This window comes from Euphorbia lathyris, chromosome 8 (genome assembly GCF_963576675.1).
Source record: "Euphorbia lathyris chromosome 8, ddEupLath1.1, whole genome shotgun sequence".
Classification (NCBI taxonomy): Eukaryota; Viridiplantae; Streptophyta; class Magnoliopsida; order Malpighiales; family Euphorbiaceae; genus Euphorbia; species Euphorbia lathyris.
The window spans coordinates 1,326,590-1,336,899 of NC_088917.1; the positions used below are offsets into that span (position 1 = coordinate 1,326,590).

Here is a 10,310-nt window from a genome sequence, read left to right on the forward strand (position 1 = left end):
TGAATTTGAAATTACTGATTAGTGTTATTACTGTTTAGTGAAATTTTTGTTTAGTAAAACTGAAACAACTAAAATAAACATACTAATAATACTGTTTAAACATCTAATATTACTGTTTAGTAAAACTGAAACAACTAAAATAAACATACTAATAATATTGTTTAAACATCTAATATTACTGTTTAGTAAAACTGAAACAACTAAAATAAACATACTAATAATATTGTTTAAACAACTAAAAAACAGTCCCTAATCATTTGGCCGAATGCCAATCACGCATAAGCTTATCCAATTCATCCGCCCACACCTCTGACGTATCTTCATCTACCCGTCGGAAAGCTGCTAACATGCCAGTGCACACGTTAGCGAACCGATTAACCCACTGCAAAAACAAAAAAATAAAACAAAATGTTATTAATTAATATTACTGTTAAAAACTCGTATTACCAGCTAAAATCAAAATTACTTACAAGCTCACTGTTCGAACGAGTGAGAACCGCCGATGGGTGTGCATCCATATCGGGCATGATGTGTGGATGTGAATATCTAGTGTACCACTCCATGTACGTCTCGTCACATGCTGATGGAATCTAAGCTAGAGTGTACATCAGCAACATGAGTGTAGATGCCGCTGGGAAAAATCCCCAACTATCGTCAGCAACCACAACTGGATGCTCTAACAGATACCGACCGCTATTCCAAGGACGTACAACCTTCGTGCCCCTGAAAGCCGGCATGGGTACAATCTGGATATACCCCAACTGACGGAGGCATCTATCAGGCATATACGACTCCATGACATCCCGGTATCGTATCCATCCTCTATAAATAGTCCTAGGAGTGCGGGTCACTATGTGAGGACCGCAAGGCATCCACATCATCTACAAATATAACAAGTTAAGTATTATAAAAGTAAATTAATATATTTTAAATAATTTATCGCTATACAAGTAGAAATCGTACCTCCGCCGCTGTCAAATCTCTCAACCGAGTCTTTGTCTTGGGCTGCTGTGTCGGGATCCAGATACGAGCTCAGGGAACGTTCGGATGGGGTGTCATTCCCTCTCACTGAGGTCTGAAACATCGGAAATACTCATATATCCACGCTTGCAAAAGAGTCAAACATCCCGCTATCTGTCCACAATCTCCTCTACTAGCAACACCAAGCTGCCGATATATGTATGCTAGTGTAGCTGTGCCCCAAGAGTATCCAGCCACATCCTCTACCCCATCCTGCACCTCTAGTAAGCACGCGGGTCGGATTCGGTCGCCACTCTTGTCTATAAACAAGGTGGAACCGAACATCAAAAACATCCACCCGATCGCCTCAAAATCAGACATCCGACCTATAGAGCATAAAGAGACGACTGAATTGCAGAATACCCCACCACCTCTCCAGTGGGAAGCCAGCAGCACATCCCTAGTCACCCCAAACAACTCCATCACTACCGTCTGAAGCTGTTCCCCCCCAATATCAGCAGACACCAGTCGCCCTTCCACTGGGATACGTAGAATCTCCCAAACGTCATGCAGCATAATCATCATCTCCCCAAATGGCATGTGAAATAATGACGTATCCGGCTGCCACCGCTCCACAAAAGCACATATAAGGGGCATATCAATGTGTGTTACATGGTAGATGGGAGGTGTGATAGTCTCGATCCCCGTATAAGCGCTCTGACCTCTAGACGAGCGCCCTTATATCAGTCATCCGATTTCCTGCAGAATGTCCCTCTAGTGTGGCCCCTGAGCTCCGACCTCAGCTGTCCGCTCCATATGGTAGAAGCGACATGTCCCAAGAAGCTGGGAATCATAGTACCATCAATTGGTCCACCGGGGACTAGATCCGTCATAACCCAGTCATCGTCTACAACATTCCTCGAGCGCTTACTACTCCCTACAACAGTATTACACGTATAACATTTAAACAATTTTTCTATAGTAATAATTAAAGAAAACTAATAACAAACTAAATGAAAAATGTAAATTATTTACCAGATGACTCGGCACGACCGAAACAACCGCCTATCCCCTTCGCCGGCCGACGAACTGGGCTAGGGTCGCTCTCGAGAAAATCATCACCATCATCCATGGTAACATAATCCTCATCGTCACTCATGGGCCGATGCACTGTCTCGTGCGCCCTCTGAGCATCCACCATGACCCTCTATGCTCCTCGTTCCCTCCGAACAGAGGCTGTGATGCCACGTCTAGACGGGTGGCGATGTCCGAAACCCTCTAAAATGTCACGCTGGAAAATAAAATTTGAACGGTTAGTTATAAAAAAAATTCTAAAAATAATACACTAAATTTCTAAAAACAATTCGCTAAATTTTTCTAACAACATGCTAAATTTCTAAAAAAAATACGCTAAAGTTCTATAAATATAATCCGCTAAATTTTTCTAACAACATGCTAAATTGCTAAAAACAAGATGCTAAAGTTCTATAAATATAATCTGCTAAATTGCTAAAAACAATACGTTAAATTTCTAAAAACAATACGCTAAAGTTCTATAGATAATCGGCTAAATTTTTCTAAAAACAATACGCTAATTTTGTAAAAATACCTAAAAACATATACGATAAAAATCTAATATATTAAAAAACAATGAGATTCTGTCTCCGAAGCTTCGGGGACAGAATCGGGTTCTGTTCATAGACGTTTGAAAACCATTGTTATGTTAGGCGTTTCTCCTTCAAAAATCACTTGAACCGGATTATATGTTGAGGGCGGGTCCAGAACCCGCCCCTTACTTATTGAGGACGGGTCTAGGAACCACCCTTCTCTATGAACGGCGGGTGCAGAATCCGACGTTCATTGAGAGAGGCGGGTCCAGATCCCGCCTCTCTCTGTGTACGACGGGTCCAGTTGCCCGCCAATGTTCATAACATGGCGGATCCTCGATCCGCCACACTCTAAAGGAGGGCGGTTCCTGGACCCGCCGTGCACAAAGAGAGGCGGGATCTGGATCCGCCCCCCACATATTCATACGATTCTGTCCCCGATTTTTGGGGACAGAAAACGAAAAAATTAAAAAAAAAAAATTAAAAATTTACAAAATGGCAGAAAATTAAACTTTACTGGAGGGATAATCAGTCCTTTTCCTCTTCCTCCACATCCACTCATAATTAGTTCGAGTTATTGTTCGGGTGTGAAGTTAGTGTTTGGGAGTTAGAATGGGAGTTTGAACTTAATTTTCCAAATATAAAGGGGAAGGGCAAAAGGGTCATTTGGGGGCGGTATATGGTAAATAAAGGGCGGTGAAAAACAATTCACTTTATTTACTGTCCCTTATTAGATAATTTTGTCCTTTTTTCAAACCTGAAATTGTCTTTTTTACGATTTTTTTACCTTAGGTGGGCCAGGCAGAAATTATGACCAAATCGCGAAAAATGCACCTCGTCCAATTTTTTCGACTCGTAATCATCCATTTCTGGGGTTTTCGGATTGTAATTCATCAACTATTTTCAGAATTTCAGTTTTGATCGGAAAAGAAAAACATTCAATAACGTATATTTTCATGAAAAATGTATCTCGTCCAATTTTTTTGACTCGTAATCATCCATTTCCAGGGCTCTCAGGTTGTAACTCACCAATTATTTTCAGAATTTCAATTTTGATAGGAGGAAAAAAAATTCAATTTTTGAAAAAAAAAATGAGAAAAGAAAAATTGTCTAATAGGGGACGGTAAATAGTAATCCACTTTTTTTTTCGAAAAGTCTACGTAAAAAAGTAAAACATTATTATAAAATTATGAATTATAATTAGGTGGTTCATTATACGGGTAAAACCTGTAGGAAAATAGACAAGACTAGGCATAGCGGAATAATAAAATTTTATCTATTTTATCTATTTCCCTTTTCCAAGATCTGTTAATTGTTATTTCATATAAAGAGTGATAGATAGTAATACCTTTACTGATGAACTATCTACCGTTGCAAACGAAGTGCCCACAACTTGTTATTATCAACTCGTGAACCACGAACGTTTGATTCAACACAAAAACAAAAGATAATTAGTGATCAACCTTCAATGAATAGCAATCGCAATGATTGCCTCTAACAGAAATCGATACGAGATCAAAGAGGGAGTAAGAAATAAAGTAAATTAGCCGAGACGAAAGACGGAACGATTCCTCCTCTACCTTTTTGTGTTGGTCGAATTTTAGGGGTTAGGGAGTCTATTTATAGACTTTTCTTAACCCTACTCCCAGTTGTGTTAGGTAATTAAATAATTGGAATCTTATTCGGAATAGGATTCCTAATTAGATAATTAAATAAACATTTTACTATTATCTAAATAATAACTAATTATATCTAGATAATTATTATTAATCAAATTAATAATTAATTAATGTTAGGGATAATTGATTAGAGTTTCAATCGCATAAAAACTTCTAATTAATATTATCAGATAATCTTTTAATTTAATTGATAACCATAATCAAATTATAATTATTAATCAAATTAATTTATCCCTAAATTAATACAAATTTCGGCCCATATGTGTATGTCCCACTAATTACATTTTCGTCCTCCGATTCCAAGTCTCATATGCGACCCATTAGGTTCTTTATTGCCACTAGCCGTATATATCATTTGAAATTATTCATTACGATTAATTCCAACATATATATAACGGAATACCGTCGAGAGCTGTTACTAGCAGAACCTATGATATTCCCCTAGAGCAATTAAGAAGTCAGGTTGATAACTGATATTAACCTTTCTGTATTAGGTACAGTATAATACGATCCTTCATCAACTATATCATGTCGGTCAATTCCTTATAACCATGGAATGTGTCAAGGTTACATATAACGAAGAGTCTGGTTTTACTTGTACAGGTTGAATTCACTCTGAAAGATAAGTTAAGTGAAATGTTTATTTCTACTCTTAACTGTATCACCTTGCAAGGATTTCAGTCAATTCACCACAAGCGGCCCTTTAGATATATCTCCCATTTATCGGGAGTGATGAATGCTCAATCTGACATTAACCATTCTGTAATTACTTCGCGTGATACCCAACCCTGCTCTCACACACCCTAGGCTCTCACCTATTGGATCGTGCTCGCATAGAATCAAAGTATCAGACTCCGCAATCCAGAATTACTAATTAATGAATGTTTGAGTCTGAGGATTAGTTATACCTACTAATACCGATGAGATGAACAGTTGACACATTAGATAAATCACTCCATTCTGTTATCTCAAGTCGGGTCCCAATCCTAATGAACTCCTTCATCAGATCCATGTAACTGTCTAGATATCAGAATATCTAAAGCTTGTGAGATCAGCTTTCTGTCCCGACAGAAAACATTGTTACATGCAAGTCTCAACAGCAATATGCCAATCCCTATAACATATTACTTGACTTGGGTTTACTTTAAGTCTATCAGTCTATTATAAAGTATAGTCTCACTTCATGCTTGTATGAACACTTTATAACTACTTGAATAAACTTAGGATTACTTCCTTTGCGAAAGATTTGTGCCTTTATATATAGTTACATATTAATGCTATATATCTGATTAAACAAATGATCAAATAAACAATTTATTCATTAATATTAATATCCAAAACAATTGTATTTAGGACACTAAATTCCAACATTCTCCCACTTGGACTAAAGCCAATTGTTTATGAAAATAATACCAGAAGAACTAAGATGTTTATCGTGAGCTCTTTGTGGTAACGACTTGGTCAACGGATCTGCAACGTTGTCCTTAGTGGGCACCTTTTTCTATTCTCACATCTCCTCTGGCTATGATCTCCCTAATGAGATGATATCGCTTGAGATAATGTTTGGATGCATTATGAGACCGTGGTTCCTTTGCTTGTGCAATGGCTCCATTGTTATCACAGTACAGAGTAATGGGATTTACAATGTCAGGCACCACTCCTAGATCTGTTATGAACTTTCTAATCCAAACAGCCTCCTTTGCCGCTTCTGCAGCTGCGATGTACTCTGATTCAGTCGACGAGAAAGCAACACTTCCTTGTTTGGAACTCTTCCAACTAACTGAACCTCCATTCAGGATAAACCGGTATCCTGATTGGGATCTGTAATCATTTTCATCAGTCCGATGACTAGCATCTGAATATCCTTCAATTTTTAATTCTCCTTGTCCATATACAAGGAACATGTCTTTAGTTCTTCTAAGATACTTAAGAATGTTCTTGACAGCAATCCAGTGATCAAATCCTGGATTCCCTTGATATCGGCTCGTCATACTTAATGCGAATGCCACATCAGGTCTAGTGCAAAACATAGCATACATGATCGAACTAACCGCGCTGGAGTAAGGAATTACACCCATGCGATTCTTGTCACTGTCCGTTTTAGGACACTGACCATTTGATAACTTGACACCATGGACCATTGGTAAGTTACCTCTTTTCAATTCATGCATGTCAAAACGTTTTAGCACTTTGTCAATATATGTAGATTGGGATAGTCTGAGCAGTCTCCTTGATCTATCGCGATAGATCTTGATCCCTAAGATGTAGGCTGCTTCTCCCAAGTCTTTCATGGAGAAATTACCCGATAACCAAACTTTTACTGTTTGCAACATTGCCACATCGTTTCCCATAAGTAGTATATCATCAACATATAGTACTAAGAAAACGACTAAGCTCCCACTTGTCTTCTTGTAAACACAAGCCTCTTATGAGTTTTGTTCGAAACCAAATTGTTTTATGGTTTCATCAAAACGCATGTTCCAGCTCCTAGATGCTTGCTTGAGTCCATAAATGGACCTTTGAAGTTTGCAAACCTTGGTTGCATCCTTCGATGTGAAACTTTCAGGTTGCATCATGTATACATCCTCAAGTAGGTTTCCATTTAGGAAAGCTGTTTTCACATCCATTTGCCAAATCTCATAATCAAAATGAGCGGCAATTGCAAGCAATATTCTGATGGATTTCAACATGGCTACTGGAGAGAAAGTCTCGTCATAGTCAATACCTTGTTTTTGACGATATCCTTTTGATGACTAGTGGGGAATTTCCGATTAACTTCCGTCCCTATGGGGGCGTCGTTGGGTTCGACGGGAGGAAGCTCCGATGCCAAAGTCAGTATAGAGAATGGAGGAATAAACAGAATTCACAAAGTAGGGTAACTAGGGTTGTGAGAATGTGTACCTTGATAGCTTGTGATGCAAGCTATATATAGTTATGAAGTTATAACCTTTAGTAACTAGAAAGTCTCTATTAATGCTTCATTAATGGCGGTTACTAGTTTCCTTTAAGTATGTCCGTTAGCTCATTAATAGCCTTTATTGAGGAATCGGCTCAGCTGTTCAGCTGGCGGATCGAAGGGTGATGGCGAATCTAATGTAGGTTTGACTACGGATCTCGTGTGGCGGAGTCTTGGTGATCCGCCCATCGGATGTCCTTGCCTGATACGCCATGGCCTTCTTTGACCGGTTCGATACGCGGTCGTTTGGGTAAATATCTCCTTTGATCCCTTAGATAATATCCCGATGTTATCAGAAGCCCCCCTAAAGTTCCTTTAAAGTCCTTTAGGGCTTTTGAGCTTCTTCGTGCGTCGTCATGATGATTCGCATTGATGGCTACTTTGTTCAATGCTATTCGTTGGGTGACAGGTGTCATAGGCGCGCGGCTCGAGGGAAGAGAAAACACCTTCTTCCCTCTCCCTTTCCTCTTTCGACTTCATTTGCGTCTTTTCTCTTTCGTCTACCTTTGAGCTTTTTGCAGAGCTTTTTCTGGAGTTCAGAATCCTCAAAGCCTTTAACTCTCATGTAAGTGAATCCTTTCGCTCTGTTTTCTGAATGTTTAGGAGTTCTTCTTTTTCTTCTTCTTCTTCTTTTGAGTCTACCTTCGAACTTTTTAATTTGACCACTTCCTCTGAAACTGTAATTAGCTGGACTACTTCTTCGGAAAATTCCGATTCTTCCGAAGGGACTCCCAGTTGCGACCTTGTCGAGTTGTGTAACTCGGTGTGTAGTAATTATAGAACTCGTTTAGGTAGGACTCAGAATCTTCCCGTCGCCGTTTCTCGCATTGCTCCGGAAATCGGTTCTAGGCAGTTTTCTGGGATGGAGGCTTCTTCTTCAGCCCCGTCTAGGAAAAAGGCGCCACGTGCGGAGTCCACTCCGTCTCGTATGAGCGCCGCGGATCTAGCGAACCTGGCGGATCGCTTTCCCTGGATTAAGAATTATGAGACTAAGTTGGCGGCTGCTCATCAGCGACCCACCTGTCCGCCAAGTGGATATTTGTCTGTGTATAGTTGTCACGTAGAAAGAGGGTTCCGGCTTCCTCTTCCTAAGATGATGGCGGACATCTTAGCATACTTTGGGATCACTGTTTGCCAGCTGCATCCAAATGGCTGGTTAGATCTGGCTCTAGATTGTTATTTGGCTTCGAACTTAGGGATAGTATGCCTCGTGTCTTTCGGTCTCTTCACAAACCAACGAAGTGAAAGGCCGAATCTTTCCTCACTTTTGCTAAATTCAAAACTTATTCGCCCTTCTGCGATAAGATGTCAAATGTCCATCTTTGGGACGAAAGATTTTTCTTTGTAAAGATAAGAGAGGGCGAATCTCTAGGATTTCCGTCGGTATGGAATGCCAAACCTTTGCATATGGCTAGAGACATGCGTATATTGACGGACAGTGATGAGGAAGTGGCGGATCTTTTGAAAAGTATCAAGGCGGATGCCTGGACATACGCTGACGCCTTGGACTTTATGATGAATGACATTCCGTTGATCCGCCGAGAAGGGGATAAGATCTCTTACGTGAAGTTTACACAACTTGATGAAGGTAACTTTGTTTTTCCTTTGAACCTTGATTATTTTATTGTTCCCTTGTCAGGGGTTTATCTGAGGCCAGTCGCGCCCTTGTAGAGATACGCAAGAAACAGAAGGAGGAAGAGGCTCGAAAGAAGGGGCAGGTAGTGGATCCCCGTAAGAGTGCTGAGAAACGTCTTGCCGGCGATTTGGTTGATCCTCCTCTCCCAAAGAAAAAGAAGTCTGTGTCTAGCAGTGGAGGGAAGCTACTGGCGGATGCCATAAAAGCCGAGAAACCAATGGCGAGGCTTGAAGAGGTGCGTCTATTTTATTATTTTCTCTTCTTTTACTTGGATCTTATTTTCTGCTTTTTAATGCTTGCGTAGTTGGTGAAGCCGGACTTAGGAGGTTACTGGTCCGCCAAATATGGTGACAAAGGATCTCTAAGGAATGAATCCGTCATCAATGATCTGGACGAAGCTCTTGGCCAACTTGGTGAGGTACGGGAGAGTTAAAATAAGATCCCGGGATCAGCCCATGTCCAGATGGGAAAAACAGAGCTTCTCACGGTAAGTTCTTTCTATCCTTTTTTGCATTTTTGGATGAAAGAGTGATCTCCTTTAGGGAGAGTTTGCTGTTATTCTTTTGCTTGAATTGGCTTTTGCCTTGATAGGTATACACCCGTATGCGTGCTATGGAAGCGGATCTCCTTCAAGGAGTGGCGGATAAGGCAACCATAGAAAGGTTGGAGAAGGAGGTCGTTGTTGCCAATGCGAACGCTGCTTCCGCTGTTGCCCTAAGTGAGAGTAAGGATGCTGAGATCCTTAGATTGAAGGAGAAGATAGATGCGGATGCTGAAGCGCATAAGGCTGCCTTACTCGACACGGAGATCCTGGCAGGGGAACGAGCTTACTATTATGGTGAGTGCATCATGGTGTATGTTCAACTTGCTCATCCTGAGATTGATTTTACAGATCCGGAGTACGTGGTTCCTGACGTGGAGGTTTGCCTTAAGTATCGCAAAATTCCAAACGTCAAGGATTACATCCGTGATCACATTCGCAAAGTGATGAGTGGATCCGCCGAAGAGAGTAAACCCCTTGTTGATCTTGAACCAAAGTATCTTGATGAAGTGTCTCAAAAGGCGGGTGACAAGAGTGAGGAGCTGATAACTGATTGTACCATTCCTCGAGAGGGTACTGTTTCTGTAGAGAAGGAAGCCCCACTGGAGGGTGCATCTGGTGTAAAAGATGCTAAGGAGGATGCTCCTTTAGATGCTAAGGAGGATGCTCCTTTAGATGTTTAGTTCTTTTGTAAAACTAAGTACAATTTTTAATCCTTGCTATAACCATTTATCTTTGCTTTACGCTTTATGTTTTTCAGCAAGTAAATCTATAGGTTTTAGGATTGAGTTGAAGTAGGTGGCCAGCCATACTTTAGAGTGTGAGCCTTTGTGAAGGTTTGGAGCTTTTATTCCTTTAGAGGAAGTTAAGCTGCCTTTAGGCGATCGATTGGCTTCCTATCTTTGAGGTGAATTGATCCGCCACTAGGACT

General features: G+C 40.5%; 1 long non-coding RNA gene across 1 annotated transcript; it reads right to left on the reverse strand.

Moving 5' to 3' along the window:
- Positions 1-257: 257 nt before the first annotated feature.
- Positions 258-2,224, reverse strand: LOC136204092 (uncharacterized). The gene is made up of 4 exons (XR_010675023.1): positions 1,996-2,224; positions 964-1,897; positions 471-881; positions 258-382 (listed from the first exon to the last, which is right to left on the reverse strand). It is a non-coding gene; the product is annotated as an uncharacterized lncRNA (long non-coding RNA).
- Positions 2,225-10,310: the final 8,086 nt, after the last annotated feature.